Source organism: Phalangium opilio, unplaced genomic scaffold, assembly GCF_054372755.1.
Source record: "Phalangium opilio isolate 3A_F unplaced genomic scaffold, DU_Popi_V2 ptg000063l_1, whole genome shotgun sequence".
Classification (NCBI taxonomy): Eukaryota; Metazoa; Arthropoda; class Arachnida; order Opiliones; family Phalangiidae; genus Phalangium; species Phalangium opilio.
This window is the reverse complement of record NW_028324180.1, coordinates 1,666,569-1,685,204: the sequence shown is the minus strand read 5'-3', so window position 1 is coordinate 1,685,204 and position 18,636 is coordinate 1,666,569. Positions and strand designations below refer to the sequence as shown.

Below are 18,636 nucleotides of genomic sequence, written 5' to 3'. Positions count from 1 at the left end.
TAGGTATTTTTATTAAAACAACTGGCCACGGTGCCACTCACTGTAAACGTACAAGGGCAGTGAACGCAATGTCATGGATAATTGTAATCGTAGAGTGTACTGTAAAAGATACGGATTTGATAGTTTAAAAATCGTGGTAGGATGTTGGTTTTGAAGTTGACTATTAAGCTCGGGTTCTAAAACGAATTGTGAGCCGTATCTTATAAGAATTAGTAGAAGTGTAGAACCATTTTTAACCTCGTCCTAGAAGTGAAAAATTTCGCATTTCAGGCAAAAAATTGTTTTATAATAGATTAATACAAATGCAGACTGAAGGAACAGATATTATATAAAAAAGGACTTGGTTTGCCCAAGCCTGAAAAACAAAACGATAAGAGTTTTTTCCAGTTGACTGAAGCGCGGATATTTTATTTTTCTATATAATTTTAAAGACAATCCGTATTTTACTACTCTTTAGAATTTAATTCAATCTCCTGATTTTACTGGTAATGGATTTATTTCCTATAAATTAATTAAACACTGCGAAGGAGTTAATTTAGTAAAATTACGGAAATATTCAGCATTAATCTCGCTTCGGAACCGGGGCTCCGTGGCATAGTGGTTAAAGCGCCTGTCTCGTAAACAGGAGATCATGAGTTCGATTCTCGTCGGAACCTCGTTGTTATGATACTTGAACTAGTTTTAGTAGCTATTAAATTTTGAAAAACTTAAAATAATAGTTGCTTGAGAAATGCATTAATGCAAAGAATAGGTAAACACTGCGAAGGAGTTAATTTAGTAAAATTACGGAAATATTCAGCATTAATCTCGCTTTAGAACCAGGGCTCCGTGGTTTAGTGGTTAAAGCGCCTGTCTTGTAAACAGGAGGTCATGAGTTCGATTCTCGTCGGAGCCTCGTTGTTATGGTACTTGAACTAGTTTTCGTAGCTATTAAATTTTGAAAAACTAAAAATAATAGTTGCTTGAGATATGCATTAATGCAAAGAATAGGTAAACACTGCGAAGGAGTTAATTTAGTAAAATTACGGAAATATTCAACATTAATCTTGCTTCGGAACCAGGGCTCCGTGGCTTAGTGGTTAAAGCGCCTGTCTTGTAAAAAGGAGATCATGAGTTCGATTGTCGTCGGAGCCTCCTTGTTATGATACTTGAACTAGTTTTCGTAGCTACTAAATTTTGAAAAACTAAAAATAATAACTGGTTGAGATATGCATTAATGCAAACAATAGGGTAAAACTAAAAACCAGTTAATTTAGTAAAATTACGGAAATATTCAGCATTAATCTCGCTTTTGAACCAGGGCTGCGTGGCTTAGTGGTTAAAGCGCCTGTCTTGTAAACAGGAGGTCATGAGTTCGATTCTCGTCGGAGCCTCGTTGTTATGGTACTTGAACTAGTTTTCGTAGCTATTAAATTTTGAAAAACTAAAAATAATAACTGGTTGAGATATGCATTAATGCAAACAATAGGGTAAAACTAAAAACGAGTTAATTTAGTAAAATTACGGAAATATTCAGCATTAATCTCGCTTTTGAACCAGGGCTCCGTGGCTTAGTGGTTAAAGCGCCTGTCTTGTAAACAGGAGATCATGAGTTCGATTCTCGTCGGAGCCTCGTTGTTATGATACTTGAACTAGTTTTCGTAGCTATTAAATATTGAAAAACTAAAAATAATAGTTGCTTGAGATATGCATTAATGCAAAGAATTGGTAAACACTGCGAAGGAGTTAATTTAGTAAAATTACGGAAATATTCAGCATTAATCTCGCTTTAGAACCAGGGCTCCGTGGCTTAGTGGTTAAAGCGCCAGTCTTGTAAAGAGGAGGTCATGAGTTCGATTCTCGTCGGAGCCTCGTTGCTATGGTACTTGAACTAGTTTTCGTAGCTATTAAATTTTGAAAAACTAAAAATAATAGTTGCTTGAGATATGCATTAATGCAAACATTAGGGTAAACACTGCGAAGGAGTTAATTTAGTAAAATTACGGAAATATTCAACATTAATCTTGCTTCGGAACCAGGGATCCGTGGCTTAGTGGTTAAAGCGCCTGTCTTGTAAAAAGGAGATCATGAGTTCGATTGTCGTCGGAGCCTCCTTGTTATGATACTTGAACTAGTTTTCGTAGCTACTAAATTTTGAAAAACTAAAAATAATAACTGGTTGAGATACGCATTAATGCAAACAATAGGGTAAAACTAACAAGTTGGGAAACCAAAGTGAACCTCTCCGAGCCGAGACGAATTTACTTTCTAAACACAGGTCCACCAGCCAATGAGAAAAACCGGAAATACATAGTTCAAATTGGCGAAATATTGCCAAGCTCTTTAGCAAAGGCTTAAGCGTTTAACAATTTCCTTTTTATCCTCAATAATTCTAATGAGGACCTAAATTGTATCACTGAAGGGTGTATTTAACTTTCGGCTCACTCTGAACCGTTAACACCTCCTATAAGAGGAGGCGAAACAAGGTCAATTCTAGTTTAAATCTAGGGTATCTTATTTCACAGACCCAATCGTTTCAACACTTTTGGATAGATGAAGAATTAACATCCATATTATCTAACGAATATAAAAAAATGCGATTACACTATATATAAATGTAGTAGAGCTGAATTAAAAAGTAATCACCAAATTTGAAATGTTAATATCTAAAGATGTTCTTGGAATATTAAGATGAAACAGAGCTTTATAGCTACACAACTACTTAAAGAATCGTAATGCCGAAAAATATTTAAAATATTTCCATTTAATATTCTGCAAAAAGGAAATGTTATCGTTTTGTAAGAGATCTTATCATCCTACTCGCTTTATATTAACTTTGATATGCGTGTAGTGTTTTGATTCGGATGCAATCTTCATTACTCGTTCTATATAAACTCTCACTTGTGTAATTACATAGAAATAAGTTTTCCTTAAATAATTAATTAAATATAAATGATATTAATTATTTTAATCGCCAGTAAATAACTTTAAAAATAGTTAAATCGTTTAAAATAAAGTTGTTCCTATTATCTTTCGAAACTTTGCTAATATTGACGTTTAAAGTGAAGGGTACCCCTCTTGCCCGCTTTCTTCAAATTTTGGGGTATATATACAATTCGTTTCCATTATAATAATAGATAAAAACGCATTCGCGTGAACCTTTGGTGGAAGCCCTACCATTGGGAGGCTAGACGTTTCTCGTAACCCTAGCCGATCGCCGCGTATATCTTAAAACCGAACGATAACGATGGAGAAGAAGCCGGAATGGACAAAGACCTGAAGATGGTGGTGCATAGAAGCTGGTGTCAATGTGGGATTGACGAAGAAAAGAAGATGGTGGTGCTTACGAGCCAGCAAGTACAGGCTGGTGTCAATGTGGGATTGACGAAGAACAGAAGATGGTGGTGCTTCCGAGCCAGCAAGTACAGGCTAGTGTCCATGTGGGATGGACAAAGACCAGCAGATTGTGGTGCTTAGAAGCCGGTTAGTAATGACTGGTGTTGGTAGATGAATGGCCAAATTTCCGTGAACCGCGATCGCGTTCCGGAAATCGGGAATTTGTTTGCTCCGATTTGTAAACTGCGAACGCGGTCACGTGGGGTCTGACAGACAGACAGACACACAGACAGACAGACAGACAGACAGACACGGCCGGTGTAATACCTCTCCGTGACGTCATCGTCACTCGGAGAGGTAAAAACGAGTTAATTTAGTAAAATTACGGAAATATTCAGCATTAATCTCGCTTTTGAACCAGGGCTCCGTGGCTTAGTGGTTAAAGCGCCTGTCTTGTAAACAGGAGGTCATGAGTTCGATTCTCGTCGGAGCCTCGTTGTTATGGTACTTGAACTAGTTTTCGTAGCTATTAAATTTTGAAAAACTAAAAATAATAGTTGCTTGAGATATGCATTAATGCAAAGAATAGGTAAACACTGCGAAGGAGTTAATTTAGTAAAATTACGGAAATATTCAGCATTAATCTCGCTTTAGAACCAGGGCTCCGTGGTTTAGTGGTTAAAGCGCCTGTCTTGTAAACAGGAGGTCATGAGTTCGATTCTCGTCGGAGCCTCGTTGTTATGGTACTTGAACTAGTTTTCGTAGCTATTAAATTTTGAAAAACTAAAAATAATAGTTGCTTGAGATATGCATTAATGCAAAGAATAGGTAAATACTGCGAAGGAGTTAATTTAGTAAAATTACGGAAATATTCAACATTAATCTTGCTTCGGAACCAGGGCTCCGTGGCTTAGTGGTTAAAGCGCCTGTCTTGTAAAAAGGAGATCATGAGTTCGATTGTCGTCGGAGCCTCCTTGTTATGATACTTGAACTAGTTTTCGTAGCTACTAAATTTTGAAAAACTAAAAATAATAACTGGTTGATATATGCATTAATGCAAACAATAGGGTAAAACTAAAAACGAGTTAATTTAGTAAAATTACGGAAATATTCAGCATTAATCTCGCTTTTGAACCAGGGATCCGTGGCTTAGTGGTTAAAGCGCCTGTCTTGTAAACAGGAGGTCATGAGTTCGATTCTCGTCGGAGCCTCGTTGTTATGGTACTTGAACTAGTTTTCGTAGCTATTAAATTTTGAAAAACTAAAAATAATAACTGGTTGAGATATGCATTAATGCAAACAATAGGGTAAAACTAAAAACGAGTTAATTTAGTAAAATTACGGAAATATTCAGCATTAATCTCGCTTTTGAACCAGGGCTCCGTGGCTTAGTGGTTAAAGCGCCTGTCTTGTAAACAGGAGATCATGAGTTCGATTCTCGTCGGAGCCTCGTTGTTATGATACTTGAACTAGTTTTCGTAGCTATTAAATATTGAAAAACTAAAAATAATAGTTGCTTGAGATATGCATTAATGCAAAGAATAGGTAAACACTGCGATGGAGTTAATTTAGTAAAATTACGGAAATATTCAGCATTAATCTCGCTTTAGAACCAGGGCTCCGTGGCTTAGTGGTTAAAGCGCCTGTCTTGTAAACAGGAGGTCATGAGTTCGATTCTCGTCGGAGCCTCGTTGTTATGGTACTTGAACTAGTTTTCGTAGCTATTAAATTTTGAAAAACTAAAAATAATAGTTGCTTGAGATATGCATTAATGCAAAGAATAGGTAAACACTGCGAAGGAGTTAATTTAGTAAAATTACGGAAATATTCAGCATTAATCTCGCTTCGGAACCGGGGCTCCGTGGCATAGTGGTTAAAGCGCCTGTCTCGTAAACAGGAGATCATGAGTTCGATTCTCGTCGGAGCCTCGTTGTTATGATACTTGAACTAGTTTTCGTAGCTATTAAATTTTGAAAAACTTAAAATAATAGTTGCTTGAGAAATGCATTAATGCAAAGAATAGGTAAACACTGCAAAGGAGTTAATTTAGTAAAATTACGGAAATATTCAACATTAATCTTGCTTCGGAACCAGGGCTCCGTGGCTTAGTGGTTAAAGCGCCTGTCTTGTAAAAAGGAGATCATGAGTTCGATTGTCGTCGGAGCCTCCTTGTTATGATACTTGAACTAGTTTTCGTAGCTACTAAATTTTGAAAAACTAAAAATAATAACTGGTTGAGATATGCATTAATGCAAAGAATTGGTAAACACTGCGAAAGAGTTAATTTAGTAAAATTACGGAAATATTCAGCATTAATCTTGCTTTAGAACCAGGGCTCCGTGGCTTAGTGGTTAAAGCGCCAGTCTTGTAAACAGCAGGTCATGAGTTCGATTCTCGTCGGAGCCTCGTTGCTATGGTACTTGAACTAGTTTTCGTAGCTATTAAATTTTGAAAAACTAAAAATAATAGTTGCTTGAGACATGCATTAATGCAAAGAATTGGTAAACACTGCGAAGGAGTTAATTTAGTAAAATTACGGAAATATTCAGCATTAATCTTGCTTTAGAACCAGGGCTCCGTGGCTTAGTGGTTAAAGCGCCAGTCTTGTAAACAGCAGGTCATGAGTTCGATTCTCGTCGGAGCCTCGTTGCTATGGTACTTGAACTAGTTTTCGTAGCTATTAAATATTGAAAAACTAAAAATAATAGTTGCTTGAGATATGCATTATAGCAAAGAATTGGTAAACACTGCGAAGGAGTTAATTTAGTAAAATTACGGAAATATTCAGCATTAATCTCGCTTTAGAACCAGGGCTCCGTGGCTTAGTGGTTAAAGCGCCAGTCTTGTAAACAGGAGGTCATGAGTTCGATTCTCGTCGGAGCCTCGTTGCTATGGTACTTGAACTAGTTTTCGTAGCTATTAAATTTAGAAAAACTAAAAATAATAGTTGCTTGAGATATGCATTAATGCAAACATTAGGGTAAACACTGCGAAGGAGTTAATTTAGTAAAATTACGGAAATATTCAACATTAATCTTGCTTCGGAACCAGGGATCCGTGGCTTAGTGGTTAAAGCGCCTGTCTTGTAAAAAGGAGATCATGAGTTCGATTGTCGTCGGAGCCTCCTTGTTATGATACTTGAACTAGTTTTCGTAGCTACTAAATTTTGAAAAACTAAAAATAATAACTGGTTGAGATATGCATTAATGCAAACAATAGGGTAAAACTAAAAACGAGTTAATTTAGTAAAATTACGGAAATATTCAGCATTAATCTCGCTTTTGAACCAGGGCTCCGTGGCTTAGTGGTTAAAGCGCCTGTCTTGTAAACAGGAGGTCATGAGTTCGATTCTCGTCGGAGCCTCGTTGTTATGGTACTTGAACTAGTTTTCGTAGCTATTAAATTTTGAAAAACTAAAAATAATAACTGGTTGAGATATGCATTAATGCAAACAATAGGGTAAAACTAAAAACGAGTTAATTTAGTAAAATTACGGAAATATTCAGCATTAATATCGCTTCGGAACCGGGGCTCCGTGGCATAGTGGTTAAAGCGCCTGTCTTGTAAACAGGAGGTCATGAGTTCGATTCTCGTCGGAGCCTCGTTGTTATGGTACTTGAACTAGTTTTCGTAGCTATTAAATTTTGAAAAACTAAAAATAATAGTTGCTTGAGATATGCATTAATGCAAAGAATAGGTAAACACTGCGAAGGAGTTAATTTAGTAAAATTACGGAAATATTCAGCATTAATCTCGCTTCGGAACCGGGGCTCCGTTGCATAGTGGTTAAAGCGCCTGTCTCGTAAACAGGAGATCATGAGTTCGATTCTCGTCGGAGCCTCGTTGTTATGATACTTGAACTAGTTTTCGTAGCTACTAAATTTTGAAAAACTAAAAATAATAACTGGTTGAGATATGCATTAATGCAAAGAATTGGTAAACACTGCGAAAGAGTTAATTTAGTAAAATTACGGAAATATTCAGCATTAATCTCGCTTTAGAACCAGGGCTCCGTGGCTTAGTGGTTAAAGCGCCAGTCTTGTAAACAGGAGGTCATGAGTTCGATTCTCGTCGGAGCCTCGTTGTTATGATACTTGAACTAGTTTTCGTAGCTATTAAATTTTGAAAAACTAAAAATAATAGTTGCTTGAGATATGCATTAATGCAAAGAATTGGTAAACACTGCGAAGGAGTTAATTTAGTAAAATTACGGAAATATTCAGCATTAATCTCGCTTTTGAACCAGGGCTCCGTCGCTTAGTGGTTAAAGCGCCTGTCTTGTAAACAGGAGGTCATGAGTTCGATTCTCGTCGGAGCCTCGTTGTTATGGTACTTGAACTAGTTTTCGTAGCTATTAAATTTTGAAAAACTTAAAATAATAGTTGCTTGAGAAATGCATTAATGCAAAGAATAGGTAAACACTGCGAAGGAGTTAATTTAGTAAAATTACGGAAATATTCAGCACTAATCTCGCTTTAGAACCAGGGCTCCGTGGTTTAGTGGTTAAAGCGCCTGTCTTGTAAACAGGAGGTCATGAGTTCGATTCTGGTCGGAGCCTCGTTGTTATGGTACTTGAACTAGTTTTCGTAGCTATTAAATTTTGAAAAACTAAAAATAATAGTTGCTTGAGATATGCATTAATGCAAAGAATATTTAAACACTGCGAAGGAGTTAATTTAGTAAAATTACGGAAATATTCAACATTAATCTTGCTTCGGAACCAGGGCTCCGTGGCTTAGTGGTTAAAGCGCCTGTCTTGTAAAAAGGAGATCATGAGTTCGATTGTCGTCGGAGCCTCCTTGTTATGATACTTGAACTAGTTTTCGTAGCTACTAAATTTTGAAAAACTAAAAATAATAACTGGTTGATATATGCATTAATGAAACAATAGGGTAAAACTAAAAACGAGTTAATTTAGTAAAATTACGGAAATATTCAGCATTAATCTCGCTTTTGAACCAGGGCTCCGTGGCTTAGTGGTTAAAGCGCCTGTCTTGTAAACAGGAGGTCATGAGTTCGATTCTCGTCGGAGCCTCGTTGTTATGGTACTTGAACTAGTTTTCGTAGCTATTAAATTTTGAAAAACTAAAAATAATAGTTGCTTGAGATATGCATTAATGCAAAGAATAGGTAAACACTGCGAAGGAGTTAATTTAGTAAAATAACGGAAATATTCAGCATTAATCTCGCTTCGGAACCGGGGCTCCGTGGCATAGTGGTTAAAGCGCCTGTCTCGTAAACAGGAGATCATGAGTTCGATTCTCGTCGGAGCCTCGTTGTTATGATACTTGAACTAGTTTTAGTAGCTATTAAATTTTGAAAAACTTAAAATAATAGTTGCTTGAGAAATGCATTAATGCAAAGAATAGGTAAACACTGCAAAGGAGTTAATTTAGTAAAATTACGGAAATATTCAACATTAATCTTGCTTCGGAACCAGGGCTCCGTGGTTTAGTGGTTAAAGCGCCTGTCTTGTAAAAAGGAGATCATGAGTTCGATTGTCATCGGAGCCTTGTAGTTATGATACTTGAACTAGTTTTCGTAGCTATTAAATTTTGAAAAACTAAAAATAATAGTTGCTTGAGATATGCATTAATGCAAACATTAGGGTAAACACTGCGAAGGAGTTAATTTAGTAAAATTACGGAAATATTCAACATTAATCTTGCTTCGGAACCAGGGATCCGTGGCTTAGTGGTTAAAGCGCCTGTCTTGTAAAAAGGAGATCATGAGTTCGATTGTCGTCGGAGCCTCCTTGTTATGATACTTGAACTAGTTTTCGTAGCTACAAAATTTTGAAAAACTAAAAATAATAACTGGTTGAGATATGCATTAATGCAAACAATAGGGTAAAACTAAAAACGAGTTAATTTAGTAAAATTACGGAAATATTCAGCATTAATCTCGCTTTTGAACCAGGGCTCCGTGGCTTAGTGGTTAAAGCGCCTGTCTTGTAAACAGGAGGTCATGAGTTCGATTCTCGTCGGAGCCTCGTTGTTATGGTACTTGAACTAGTTTTCGTAGCTATTAAATTTTGAAAAACTAAAAATAATAGTTGCTTGAGATATGCACTAATGCAAAGAATAGGTAAACACTGCAAAGGAGTTAATTTAGTAAAATTACGGAAATATTCAACATTAATCTTGCTTCGGAACCAGGGCTCCGTGGCTTAGTGGTTAAAGCGCCTGTCTTGTAAACAGGAGGTCATGAGTTCGATTCTCGTCGGAGCCTCGTTGTTATGGTACTTGAACTAGTTTTCGTAGCTATTAAATTTTGAAAAACTAAAAATAATAGTTGCTTGAGATATAAATTAATGCAAACATTAGGGTAAACACTGCGAAGGAGTTAATTTAGTAAAATTACGGAAATATTCAACATTAATCTTGCTTCGGAACCAGGGATCCGTGGCTTAGTGGTTAAAGCGCCTGTCTTGTAAAAAGGAGATCATGAGTTCGATTGTCGTCGGAGCCTCCTTGTTATGATACTTGAACTAGTTTTCGTAGCTACAAAATTTTGAAAAACTAAAAATAATAACTGGTTGAGATATGCATTAATGCAAACAATAGGGTAAAACTAAAAACGAGTTAATTTAGTAAAATTACGGAAATATTCAGCATTAATCTCGCTTTTGAACCAGGGCTCCGTGGCTTAGTGGTTAAAGCGCCTGTCTTGTAAACAGGAGGTTATGAGTTCGATTCTCGTCGAAGCCTCGTTGTTATGGTACTTGAACAAGTTTTCGTAGCTATTAAATTTTGAAAAACTAAAAATAATAGTTGCTTGAGATATGCATTAATGCAAAGAATAGGTAAACACTGCGAAGGAGTTAATTTAGTAAAATTACGGAAATATTCAGCATTAATCTCGCTTCGGAACCGGGGCTCCGTGGCATAGTGGTTAAAGCGCCTGTCTCGTAAACAGGAGATCATGAGTTCGATTCTCGTCGGAGCCTCGTTGTTATGGTACTTGAACTAGTTTTAGTAGCTATTAAATTTTGAAAAACTTAAAATAATAGTTGCTTGAGAAATGCATTAATGCAAAGAATAGGTAAACACTGCAAAGGAGTTAATTTAGTAAAATTACGGAAATATTCAACATTAATCTTGCTTCGGAACCAGGGCCCCGTGGCCTAGTGGTTAAAGCGCCTGTCTTGTAAACAGGAGGTCATGAGTTCGATTCTCGTCGGAGCCTCGTTGTTATGGTACTTGAACTAGTTTTCGTAGCTAATAAATTTTGAAAAACTAAAAATAATAGTTGCTTGAGATATGCATTAATGCAAACATTAGGGTAAACACTGCGAAGGAGTTAATTTAGTAAAATTACGGAAATATTCAACATTAATCTTGCTTCGGAACCAGGGATCCGTGGCTTAGTGGTTAAAGCGCCTGTCTTGTAAAAAGGAGATCATGAGTTCGATTGTCGTCGGAGCCTCCTTGTTATGATACTTGAACTAGTTTTCGTAGCTACTAAATTTTGAAAAACTAAAAATAATAACTGGTTGAGATATGCATTAATGCAAACAATAGGGTAAAACTAAAAACGAGTTAATTTAGTAAAATTACGGAAATATTCAGCATTAATCTCGCTTTTGAACCAGGGCTCCGTGGCTTAGTGGTTAAAGCGCCTGTCTTGTAAAAAGGAGATCATGAGTTCGATTGTCGTCGGAGCCTCCTTGTTATGATACTTGAACTAGTTTTCGTAGCTACTAAATTTTGAAAAACTAAAAATAATAACTGGTTGATATATGCATTAATGAAACAATAGGGTAAAACTAAAAACGAGTTAATTTAGTAAAATTACGGAAATATTCAGCATTAATCTCGCTTTTGAACCAGGGCTCCGTGGCTTAGTGGTTAAAGCGCCTGTCTTGTAAACAGGAGGTCATGAGTTCGATTCTCGTCGGAGCCTCGTTGTTATGGTACTTGAACTAGTTTTCGTAGCTATTAAATTTTGAAAAACTAAAAATAATAGTTGCTTGAGATATGCATTAATGCAAAGAATAGGTAAACACTGCGAAGGAGTTAATTTAGTAAAATAACGGAAATATTCAGCATTAATCTCGCTTCGGAACCGGGGCTCCGTGGCATAGTGGTTAAAGCGCCTGTCTCGTAAACAGGAGATCATGAGTTCGATTCTCGTCGGAGCCTCGTTGTTATGATACTTGAACTAGTTTTAGTAGCTATTAAATTTTGAAAAACTTAAAATAATAGTTGCTTGAGAAATGCATTAATGCAAAGAATAGGTAAACACTGCAAAGGAGTTAATTTAGTAAAATTACGGAAATATTCAACATTAATCTTGCTTCGGAACCAGGGCTCCGTGGTTTAGTGGTTAAAGCGCCTGTCTTGTAAAAAGGAGATCATGAGTTCGATTGTCATCGGAGCCTTGTAGTTATGATACTTGAACTAGTTTTCGTAGCTATTAAATTTTGAAAAACTAAAAATAATAGTTGCTTGAGATATGCATTAATGCAAACATTAGGGTAAACACTGCGAAGGAGTTAATTTAGTAAAATTACGGAAATATTCAACATTAATCTTGCTTCGGAACCAGGGATCCGTGGCTTAGTGGTTAAAGCGCCTGTCTTGTAAAAAGGAGATCATGAGTTCGATTGTCGTCGGAGCCTCCTTGTTATGATACTTGAACTAGTTTTCGTAGCTACAAAATTTTGAAAAACTAAAAATAATAACTGGTTGAGATATGCATTAATGCAAACAATAGGGTAAAACTAAAAACGAGTTAATTTAGTAAAATTACGGAAATATTCAGCATTAATCTCGCTTTTGAACCAGGGCTCCGTGGCTTAGTGGTTAAAGCGCCTGTCTTGTAAACAGGAGGTCATGAGTTCGATTCTCGTCGGAGCCTCGTTGTTATGGTACTTGAACTAGTTTTCGTAGCTATTAAATTTTGAAAAACTAAAAATAATAGTTGCTTGAGATATGCACTAATGCAAAGAATAGGTAAACACTGCAAAGGAGTTAATTTAGTAAAATTACGGAAATATTCAACATTAATCTTGCTTCGGAACCAGGGCTCCGTGGCTTAGTGGTTAAAGCGCCTGTCTTGTAAACAGGAGGTCATGAGTTCGATTCTCGTCGGAGCCTCGTTGTTATGGTACTTGAACTAGTTTTCGTAGCTATTAAATTTTGAAAAACTAAAAATAATAGTTGCTTGAGATATAAATTAATGCAAACATTAGGGTAAACACTGCGAAGGAGTTAATTTAGTAAAATTACGGAAATATTCAACATTAATCTTGCTTCGGAACCAGGGATCCGTGGCTTAGTGGTTAAAGCGCCTGTCTTGTAAAAAGGAGATCATGAGTTCGATTGTCGTCGGAGCCTCCTTGTTATGATACTTGAACTAGTTTTCGTAGCTACAAAATTTTGAAAAACTAAAAATAATAACTGGTTGAGATATGCATTAATGCAAACAATAGGGTAAAACTAAAAACGAGTTAATTTAGTAAAATTACGGAAATATTCAGCATTAATCTCGCTTTTGAACCAGGGCTCCGTGGCTTAGTGGTTAAAGCGCCTGTCTTGTAAACAGGAGGTTATGAGTTCGATTCTCGTCGAAGCCTCGTTGTTATGGTACTTGAACAAGTTTTCGTAGCTATTAAATTTTGAAAAACTAAAAATAATAGTTGCTTGAGATATGCATTAATGCAAAGAATAGGTAAACACTGCGAAGGAGTTAATTTAGTAAAATTACGGAAATATTCAGCATTAATCTCGCTTCGGAACCGGGGCTCCGTGGCATAGTGGTTAAAGCGCCTGTCTCGTAAACAGGAGATCATGAGTTCGATTCTCGTCGGAGCCTCGTTGTTATGGTACTTGAACTAGTTTTAGTAGCTATTAAATTTTGAAAAACTTAAAATAATAGTTGCTTGAGAAATGCATTAATGCAAAGAATAGGTAAACACTGCAAAGGAGTTAATTTAGTAAAATTACGGAAATATTCAACATTAATCTTGCTTCGGAACCAGGGCCCCGTGGCCTAGTGGTTAAAGCGCCTGTCTTGTAAACAGGAGGTCATGAGTTCGATTCTCGTCGGAGCCTCGTTGTTATGGTACTTGAACTAGTTTTCGTAGCTAATAAATTTTGAAAAACTAAAAATAATAGTTGCTTGAGATATGCATTAATGCAAACATTAGGGTAAACACTGCGAAGGAGTTAATTTAGTAAAATTACGGAAATATTCAACATTAATCTTGCTTCGGAACCAGGGATCCGTGGCTTAGTGGTTAAAGCGCCTGTCTTGTAAAAAGGAGATCATGAGTTCGATTGTCGTCGGAGCCTCCTTGTTATGATACTTGAACTAGTTTTCGTAGCTACTAAATTTTGAAAAACTAAAAATAATAACTGGTTGAGATATGCATTAATGCAAACAATAGGGTAAAACTAAAAACGAGTTAATTTAGTAAAATTACGGAAATATTCAGCATTAATCTCGCTTTTGAACCAGGGCTCCGTGGCTTAGTGGTTAAAGCGCCTGTCTTGTAAACAGGAGGTCATGAGTTCGATTCTCGTCGGAGCCTCGTTGTTATGGTACTTGAACTAGTTTTCGTAGCTATTAAATTTTGAAAAACTAAAAATAATAGTTGCTTGAGATATGCATTAATGCAAAGAATAGGTAAACACTGCGAAGGAGTTAATTTAGTAAAATTACGGAAATATTCAGCATTAATCTCGCTTCGGAACCGGGGCTCCGTGGCACAGTGGTTAAAGCGCCTGTCTCGTAAACAGGAGATCATGAGTTCGATTCTCGTCGGAGCCTCGTTGTTATGATACTTGAACTAGTTTTAGTAGCTATTAAATTTTGAAAAACTTAAAATAATAGTTGCTTGAGAAATGCATTAATGCAAAGAATAGGTAAACACTGCAAAGGAGTTAATTTAGTAAAATTACGGAAATATTCAACATTAATCTTGCTTCGGAACCAGGGCTCCGTGGCTTAGTGGTTAAAGCGCCTGTCTTGTAAACAGGAGGTCATGAGTTCGATTCTCGTCGGAGCCTCGTTGTTATGGTACTTGAACTAGTTTTCGTAGCTAATAAATTTTGAAAAACTAAAAATAATAGTTGCTTGAGATATGCATTAATGCAAACATTAGGGTAAACACTGCGAAGGAGTTAATTTAGTAAAATTACGGAAATATTCAACATTAATCTTGCTTCGGAACCAGGGATCCGTGGCTTAGTGGTTAAAGCGCCTGTCTTGTAAAAAGGAGATCATGAGTTCGATTGTCGTCGGAGCCTCCTTGTTATGATACTTGAACTAGTTTTCGTAGCTACTAAATTTTGAAAAACTAAAAATAATAACTGGTTGAGATATGCATTAATGCAAACAATAGGGTAAAACTAAAAACGAGTTAATTTAGTAAAATTACGGAAATATTCAGCATTAATCTCGCTTTTGAACCAGGGCTCCGTGGCTTAGTGGTTAAAGCGCCTGTCTTGTAAACAGGAGGTCATGAGTTCGATTCTCGTCGGAGCCTCGTTGTTATGGTACTTGAACTAGTTTTCGTAGCTATTAAATTTTGAAAAACTAAAAATAATAGTTGCTTGAGATATGCATTAATGCAAAGAATAGGTAAACACTGCGAAGGAGTTAATTTAGTAAAATTACGGAAATATTCAGCATTAATCTCGCTTCGGAACCGGGGCTCCGTGGCACAGTGGTTAAAGCGCCTGTCTCGTAAACAGGAGATCATGAGTTCGATTCTCGTCGGAGCCTCGTTGTTATGATACTTGAACTAGTTTTAGTAGCTATTAAATTTTGAAAAACTTAAAATAATAGTTGCTTGAGAAATGCATTAATGCAAAGAATAGGTAAACACTGCAAAGGAGTTAATTTAGTAAAATTACGGAAATATTCAACATTAATCTTGCTTCGGAACCAGGGCTCCGTGGCTTAGTGGTTAAAGCGCCTGTCTTGTAAACAGGAGGTCATGAGTTCGATTCTCGTCGGAGCCTCGTTGTTATGGTACTTGAACTAGTTTTCGTAGCTAATAAATTTTGAAAAACTAAAAATAATAGTTGCTTGAGATATGCATTAATGCAAACATTAGGGTAAACACTGCGAAGGAGTTAATTTAGTAAAATTACGGAAATATTCAACATTAATCTTGCTTCGGAACCAGGGATCCGTGGCTTAGTGGTTAAAGCGCCTGTCTTGTAAAAAGGAGATCATGAGTTCGATTGTCGTCGGAGCCTCCTTGTTATGATACTTGAACTAGTTTTCGTAGCTACTAAATTTTGAAAAACTAAAAATAATAACTGGTTGAGATATGCATTAATGCAAACAATAGGGTAAAACTAAAAACGAGTTAATTTAGTAAAATTACGGAAATATTCAGCATTAATCTCGCTTTTGAACCAGGGCTCCGTGGCTTAGTGGTTAAAGCGCCTGTCTTGTAAACAGGAGGTCATGAGTTCGATTCTCGTCGGAGCCTCGTTGTTATGGTACTTGAACTAGTTTTCGTAGCTATTAAATTTTGAAAAACTAAAAATAATAGTTGCTTGAGATATGCATTAATGCAAAGAATAGGTAAACACTGCGAAGGAGTTAATTTAGTAAAATTACGGAAATATTCAGCATTAATCTCGCTTCGGAACCGGGGCTCCGTGGCACAGTGGTTAAAGCGCCTGTCTCGTAAACAGGAGATCATGAGTTCGATTCTCGTCGGAGCCTCGTTGTTATGATACTTGAACTAGTTTTAGTAGCTATTAAATTTTGAAAAACTTAAAATAATAGTTGCTTGAGAAATGCATTAATGAAAAGAATAGGTAAACACTGCAAAGGAGTTAATTTAGTAAAATTACGGAAATATTCAACATTAATCTTGCTTCGGAACCAGGGCTCCGTGGCTTAGTGGTTAAAGCGCCTGTCTTGTAAACAGGAGGTCATGAGTTCGATTCTCATCGGAGCCTCGTTGTTATTCTACAGGGCCGGTAGGCCCTTGTAGATATGACTTGATACCGTTTTGTAACGTTAAAGTAATATTCACCCGCTTTTGCTAATTTCCTATGGAGATTAACATGGGTTTTTCGTGACCTTTCCCCACCGATAACTTAAAAACTACTGCGAAGATACTTTTCGGAATTATCTGAAATTAACAATTAAGTATTCAGGGTGTGCTATCGGCCAGCTTGATCAAAACAATTAAGTCTAGGTATGTTAATTTTAGTTAATTACAGAAGTACGGCTTTGACCATCGTGATTGGACATAATAATTTGCTTGATCTCTTCGAAAACTCAATGTTACTACGTATCTGTAGTGTGGTGGTTATCACGTCCGCTTCACACGCGGAAGGTCCCAGGTTCGAGCCCTGGTAGATACGTGTATTGACCATCGTGATTGGACATAAGAATTAGCTAGATCTCTTGGAAGACTCAGTGCTACCACGTATCTATGGTGCAGTGGTTATCACATCCGCTTCACACGCGGGAGGTCCCAGGTTCGAGCCCTGGTAGACACATGTATTGACCATCGTGATTGAACATAAGAATTAGCTAGATCTCTTGGAAAACTCAGTATTACCACGTATCTATGGTGTAGTGGTTATAACGTCCGCTTCACACACGGAAAGTCCCAGGTTGGGGCCCAGGTAGATACATGTTTTAACCATCGTGATTGGACATAATAATTAGTTAGATCTCTTGGAAAACTTAGACTTACCAGTGTCTGTCGTGTAGTGGTTATAATAAATATTTAACAATTATTTCACTTCACTTGGTTTAATAATGTGACATAGGTAGCGTACTTTTTCCCTACTTTTAAAACCATTAAACTAAGTAATATTAAAATTCAACAGATTGTCTAAAAAAGATGTTAAAAGCCACTGTAAATGGTGCTTAAATGCCTAATATTTCCTTAATACTTCCAAATAATATTAGTAAATGGCGTGAATTGATCATAGAAATGGGGTTAAAGTACACCCTAAATGATGTCTTTTTTGGCACTGGAAAAAACAGCATATATGGTGTTTGAATGCACCATTATATTTTACAGTGCAAATGTATGACGGTAAAGCAAACATAATTATTCAAAATTTAATTACATTAAGACTGAAGTGACAGATATTATATAAAAACGTCTTGGTTTGGACCAAGGCCGAAAAAACAAACGATATGTTTGAGGTTTATCAATTGACTGAAGTTTCAGATATTGAAATGTTTTTCTAGTTATTTTTATCCACTCAATCCTTAATCAATATTTAATTCAATCAACTGATTTTACTGTTAATCGATCTAGTCCCTCTAAATTAATTTAAAAAATTACATATCTACGCTTTTTCAAGAAAAATTACATTTTCCGAAAACATTTTATCATGAAATTAATTGTTCTTGAAAAAGCGTAGATATGTAATTTTTTCAATTAATTTAGAGGGACTAGATCGATTAACAGTAAAATCAGTTGATTGAATTAAATATTGATTAAGGATTGAGTGGATAAAAATAACTAGAAAAACATTTCAATATCTGAAACTTCAGTCAATTGATAAACCTCAAACATATCGTTTGTTTTTTCGGCCTTGGTCCAAACCAAGACGTTTTTATATAATGGTACTTGAACTAGTTTTCGTAGCTATTAAATTTTGAAAAACTAAAAATAATAGTTGCTTGAGATATGCATTAATGCAAAGAATAGGTAAACACTGCGAAGGAGTTAATTTAGTAAAATTACGGAAATATTCAACATTAATCTTGCTTCGGAACCAGTGCTCCGTGGCTTAGTGGTTAAAGCGCCTGTCTTGTAAAAAGGAGATCATGAGTTCGTTTGTCGTCGGAGCCTCCTTGTTATGATACTTGAACTAGTTTTCGTAGCTGCTAAATTTTGAAAAACTAAAAATAATAACTGGTTGAGATATGCATTAATGCAAACAATAGGGTAAAACTAAAAACGAGTTAATTTAGTAAAATTACGGAAATATTCAGCATTAATCTCGCTTTTGAACCAGGGCTCCGTGGCTTAGTGGTTAAAGCGCCTGTCTTGTAAACAGGAGGTCATGAGTTCGATTCTCGTCGGAGCCTCGTTGTTATGGTACTTGAACTAGTTTTCGTAGCTATTAAATTTTGAAAAACTAAAAATAATAGTTGCTTGAGATATTCATTAATGCAAAGAATAGGTAAACACTGCGAAGGAGTTAATTTAGTAAAATTACGGAAATATTCAGCATTAATCTCGCTTTAGAACCAGGGCTCCGTGGCTTAGTGGTTAAAGCGCCTGTCTTGTAAACAGGAGGTCATGAGTTCGATTCTCGTCGGAGCCTCGTTGTTATGGTACTTGAACTAGTTTTCGTAGCTATTAAATTTTGAAAA

The 18,636-nt window shown here is 36.3% G+C and overlaps 47 non-coding genes across 47 annotated transcripts; all 47 read left to right on the top strand.

Annotated features, from left to right (window-relative positions):
* Nucleotides 1-583: 583 nt before the first annotated feature.
* TRNAT-CGU (transfer RNA threonine (anticodon CGU)) lies at nt 584-656 on the top strand. The gene has a single exon. It is a non-coding gene; the product is annotated as a tRNA-Thr (tRNA).
* Nucleotides 657-822: 166 nt separating this feature from the next.
* TRNAT-UGU (transfer RNA threonine (anticodon UGU)) lies at nt 823-895 on the top strand. Its single transcript has one exon. It is a non-coding gene; the product is annotated as a tRNA-Thr (tRNA).
* Nucleotides 896-1,300: 405 nt separating this feature from the next.
* Nucleotides 1,301-1,373, top strand: TRNAT-UGU (transfer RNA threonine (anticodon UGU)). Its single transcript has one exon. It is a non-coding gene; the product is annotated as a tRNA-Thr (tRNA).
* Nucleotides 1,374-1,539: 166 nt separating this feature from the next.
* Nucleotides 1,540-1,612, top strand: TRNAT-UGU (transfer RNA threonine (anticodon UGU)). Its single transcript has one exon. It is a non-coding gene; the product is annotated as a tRNA-Thr (tRNA).
* Nucleotides 1,613-1,778: 166 nt separating this feature from the next.
* TRNAT-UGU (transfer RNA threonine (anticodon UGU)) lies at nt 1,779-1,851 on the top strand. The gene has a single exon. It is a non-coding gene; the product is annotated as a tRNA-Thr (tRNA).
* Nucleotides 1,852-3,736: 1,885 nt separating this feature from the next.
* TRNAT-UGU (transfer RNA threonine (anticodon UGU)) lies at nt 3,737-3,809 on the top strand. The gene has a single exon. It is a non-coding gene; the product is annotated as a tRNA-Thr (tRNA).
* Nucleotides 3,810-3,975: 166 nt separating this feature from the next.
* TRNAT-UGU (transfer RNA threonine (anticodon UGU)) lies at nt 3,976-4,048 on the top strand. The gene has a single exon. It is a non-coding gene; the product is annotated as a tRNA-Thr (tRNA).
* Nucleotides 4,049-4,453: 405 nt separating this feature from the next.
* On the top strand, nt 4,454-4,526 carry TRNAT-UGU (transfer RNA threonine (anticodon UGU)). Its single transcript has one exon. It is a non-coding gene; the product is annotated as a tRNA-Thr (tRNA).
* A 166-nt stretch (nt 4,527-4,692) lies between these two features.
* On the top strand, nt 4,693-4,765 carry TRNAT-UGU (transfer RNA threonine (anticodon UGU)). Its single transcript has one exon. It is a non-coding gene; the product is annotated as a tRNA-Thr (tRNA).
* A 166-nt stretch (nt 4,766-4,931) lies between these two features.
* Nucleotides 4,932-5,004, top strand: TRNAT-UGU (transfer RNA threonine (anticodon UGU)). Its single transcript has one exon. It is a non-coding gene; the product is annotated as a tRNA-Thr (tRNA).
* Nucleotides 5,005-5,170: 166 nt separating this feature from the next.
* TRNAT-CGU (transfer RNA threonine (anticodon CGU)) lies at nt 5,171-5,243 on the top strand. The gene has a single exon. It is a non-coding gene; the product is annotated as a tRNA-Thr (tRNA).
* Nucleotides 5,244-5,648: 405 nt separating this feature from the next.
* Nucleotides 5,649-5,721, top strand: TRNAT-UGU (transfer RNA threonine (anticodon UGU)). Its single transcript has one exon. It is a non-coding gene; the product is annotated as a tRNA-Thr (tRNA).
* A 166-nt stretch (nt 5,722-5,887) lies between these two features.
* TRNAT-UGU (transfer RNA threonine (anticodon UGU)) lies at nt 5,888-5,960 on the top strand. The gene has a single exon. It is a non-coding gene; the product is annotated as a tRNA-Thr (tRNA).
* Nucleotides 5,961-6,126: 166 nt separating this feature from the next.
* TRNAT-UGU (transfer RNA threonine (anticodon UGU)) lies at nt 6,127-6,199 on the top strand. Its single transcript has one exon. It is a non-coding gene; the product is annotated as a tRNA-Thr (tRNA).
* A 406-nt stretch (nt 6,200-6,605) lies between these two features.
* Nucleotides 6,606-6,678, top strand: TRNAT-UGU (transfer RNA threonine (anticodon UGU)). Its single transcript has one exon. It is a non-coding gene; the product is annotated as a tRNA-Thr (tRNA).
* A 166-nt stretch (nt 6,679-6,844) lies between these two features.
* TRNAT-UGU (transfer RNA threonine (anticodon UGU)) lies at nt 6,845-6,917 on the top strand. Its single transcript has one exon. It is a non-coding gene; the product is annotated as a tRNA-Thr (tRNA).
* Nucleotides 6,918-7,083: 166 nt separating this feature from the next.
* On the top strand, nt 7,084-7,156 carry TRNAT-CGU (transfer RNA threonine (anticodon CGU)). The gene has a single exon. It is a non-coding gene; the product is annotated as a tRNA-Thr (tRNA).
* Nucleotides 7,157-7,322: 166 nt separating this feature from the next.
* TRNAT-UGU (transfer RNA threonine (anticodon UGU)) lies at nt 7,323-7,395 on the top strand. The gene has a single exon. It is a non-coding gene; the product is annotated as a tRNA-Thr (tRNA).
* Nucleotides 7,396-7,561: 166 nt separating this feature from the next.
* On the top strand, nt 7,562-7,634 carry TRNAT-UGU (transfer RNA threonine (anticodon UGU)). Its single transcript has one exon. It is a non-coding gene; the product is annotated as a tRNA-Thr (tRNA).
* A 166-nt stretch (nt 7,635-7,800) lies between these two features.
* On the top strand, nt 7,801-7,873 carry TRNAT-UGU (transfer RNA threonine (anticodon UGU)). Its single transcript has one exon. It is a non-coding gene; the product is annotated as a tRNA-Thr (tRNA).
* A 404-nt stretch (nt 7,874-8,277) lies between these two features.
* TRNAT-UGU (transfer RNA threonine (anticodon UGU)) lies at nt 8,278-8,350 on the top strand. Its single transcript has one exon. It is a non-coding gene; the product is annotated as a tRNA-Thr (tRNA).
* A 166-nt stretch (nt 8,351-8,516) lies between these two features.
* Nucleotides 8,517-8,589, top strand: TRNAT-CGU (transfer RNA threonine (anticodon CGU)). Its single transcript has one exon. It is a non-coding gene; the product is annotated as a tRNA-Thr (tRNA).
* Nucleotides 8,590-9,234: 645 nt separating this feature from the next.
* TRNAT-UGU (transfer RNA threonine (anticodon UGU)) lies at nt 9,235-9,307 on the top strand. Its single transcript has one exon. It is a non-coding gene; the product is annotated as a tRNA-Thr (tRNA).
* Nucleotides 9,308-9,473: 166 nt separating this feature from the next.
* TRNAT-UGU (transfer RNA threonine (anticodon UGU)) lies at nt 9,474-9,546 on the top strand. Its single transcript has one exon. It is a non-coding gene; the product is annotated as a tRNA-Thr (tRNA).
* Nucleotides 9,547-9,952: 406 nt separating this feature from the next.
* Nucleotides 9,953-10,025, top strand: TRNAT-UGU (transfer RNA threonine (anticodon UGU)). The gene has a single exon. It is a non-coding gene; the product is annotated as a tRNA-Thr (tRNA).
* A 166-nt stretch (nt 10,026-10,191) lies between these two features.
* On the top strand, nt 10,192-10,264 carry TRNAT-CGU (transfer RNA threonine (anticodon CGU)). Its single transcript has one exon. It is a non-coding gene; the product is annotated as a tRNA-Thr (tRNA).
* A 166-nt stretch (nt 10,265-10,430) lies between these two features.
* On the top strand, nt 10,431-10,503 carry TRNAT-UGU (transfer RNA threonine (anticodon UGU)). Its single transcript has one exon. It is a non-coding gene; the product is annotated as a tRNA-Thr (tRNA).
* A 644-nt stretch (nt 10,504-11,147) lies between these two features.
* Nucleotides 11,148-11,220, top strand: TRNAT-UGU (transfer RNA threonine (anticodon UGU)). Its single transcript has one exon. It is a non-coding gene; the product is annotated as a tRNA-Thr (tRNA).
* Nucleotides 11,221-11,386: 166 nt separating this feature from the next.
* Nucleotides 11,387-11,459, top strand: TRNAT-CGU (transfer RNA threonine (anticodon CGU)). The gene has a single exon. It is a non-coding gene; the product is annotated as a tRNA-Thr (tRNA).
* A 645-nt stretch (nt 11,460-12,104) lies between these two features.
* TRNAT-UGU (transfer RNA threonine (anticodon UGU)) lies at nt 12,105-12,177 on the top strand. Its single transcript has one exon. It is a non-coding gene; the product is annotated as a tRNA-Thr (tRNA).
* A 166-nt stretch (nt 12,178-12,343) lies between these two features.
* Nucleotides 12,344-12,416, top strand: TRNAT-UGU (transfer RNA threonine (anticodon UGU)). Its single transcript has one exon. It is a non-coding gene; the product is annotated as a tRNA-Thr (tRNA).
* Nucleotides 12,417-12,822: 406 nt separating this feature from the next.
* On the top strand, nt 12,823-12,895 carry TRNAT-UGU (transfer RNA threonine (anticodon UGU)). The gene has a single exon. It is a non-coding gene; the product is annotated as a tRNA-Thr (tRNA).
* A 166-nt stretch (nt 12,896-13,061) lies between these two features.
* TRNAT-CGU (transfer RNA threonine (anticodon CGU)) lies at nt 13,062-13,134 on the top strand. The gene has a single exon. It is a non-coding gene; the product is annotated as a tRNA-Thr (tRNA).
* Nucleotides 13,135-13,300: 166 nt separating this feature from the next.
* TRNAT-UGU (transfer RNA threonine (anticodon UGU)) lies at nt 13,301-13,373 on the top strand. The gene has a single exon. It is a non-coding gene; the product is annotated as a tRNA-Thr (tRNA).
* Nucleotides 13,374-13,779: 406 nt separating this feature from the next.
* TRNAT-UGU (transfer RNA threonine (anticodon UGU)) lies at nt 13,780-13,852 on the top strand. Its single transcript has one exon. It is a non-coding gene; the product is annotated as a tRNA-Thr (tRNA).
* Nucleotides 13,853-14,018: 166 nt separating this feature from the next.
* Nucleotides 14,019-14,091, top strand: TRNAT-CGU (transfer RNA threonine (anticodon CGU)). Its single transcript has one exon. It is a non-coding gene; the product is annotated as a tRNA-Thr (tRNA).
* Nucleotides 14,092-14,257: 166 nt separating this feature from the next.
* Nucleotides 14,258-14,330, top strand: TRNAT-UGU (transfer RNA threonine (anticodon UGU)). The gene has a single exon. It is a non-coding gene; the product is annotated as a tRNA-Thr (tRNA).
* A 406-nt stretch (nt 14,331-14,736) lies between these two features.
* TRNAT-UGU (transfer RNA threonine (anticodon UGU)) lies at nt 14,737-14,809 on the top strand. The gene has a single exon. It is a non-coding gene; the product is annotated as a tRNA-Thr (tRNA).
* Nucleotides 14,810-14,975: 166 nt separating this feature from the next.
* On the top strand, nt 14,976-15,048 carry TRNAT-CGU (transfer RNA threonine (anticodon CGU)). Its single transcript has one exon. It is a non-coding gene; the product is annotated as a tRNA-Thr (tRNA).
* Nucleotides 15,049-15,214: 166 nt separating this feature from the next.
* TRNAT-UGU (transfer RNA threonine (anticodon UGU)) lies at nt 15,215-15,287 on the top strand. Its single transcript has one exon. It is a non-coding gene; the product is annotated as a tRNA-Thr (tRNA).
* A 406-nt stretch (nt 15,288-15,693) lies between these two features.
* Nucleotides 15,694-15,766, top strand: TRNAT-UGU (transfer RNA threonine (anticodon UGU)). The gene has a single exon. It is a non-coding gene; the product is annotated as a tRNA-Thr (tRNA).
* Nucleotides 15,767-15,932: 166 nt separating this feature from the next.
* TRNAT-CGU (transfer RNA threonine (anticodon CGU)) lies at nt 15,933-16,005 on the top strand. Its single transcript has one exon. It is a non-coding gene; the product is annotated as a tRNA-Thr (tRNA).
* A 166-nt stretch (nt 16,006-16,171) lies between these two features.
* TRNAT-UGU (transfer RNA threonine (anticodon UGU)) lies at nt 16,172-16,244 on the top strand. Its single transcript has one exon. It is a non-coding gene; the product is annotated as a tRNA-Thr (tRNA).
* Nucleotides 16,245-16,582: 338 nt separating this feature from the next.
* TRNAV-CAC (transfer RNA valine (anticodon CAC)) lies at nt 16,583-16,655 on the top strand. The gene has a single exon. It is a non-coding gene; the product is annotated as a tRNA-Val (tRNA).
* Nucleotides 16,656-16,720: 65 nt separating this feature from the next.
* Nucleotides 16,721-16,793, top strand: TRNAV-CAC (transfer RNA valine (anticodon CAC)). The gene has a single exon. It is a non-coding gene; the product is annotated as a tRNA-Val (tRNA).
* Nucleotides 16,794-18,275: 1,482 nt separating this feature from the next.
* TRNAT-UGU (transfer RNA threonine (anticodon UGU)) lies at nt 18,276-18,348 on the top strand. Its single transcript has one exon. It is a non-coding gene; the product is annotated as a tRNA-Thr (tRNA).
* A 166-nt stretch (nt 18,349-18,514) lies between these two features.
* Nucleotides 18,515-18,587, top strand: TRNAT-UGU (transfer RNA threonine (anticodon UGU)). Its single transcript has one exon. It is a non-coding gene; the product is annotated as a tRNA-Thr (tRNA).
* Nucleotides 18,588-18,636: the final 49 nt, after the last annotated feature.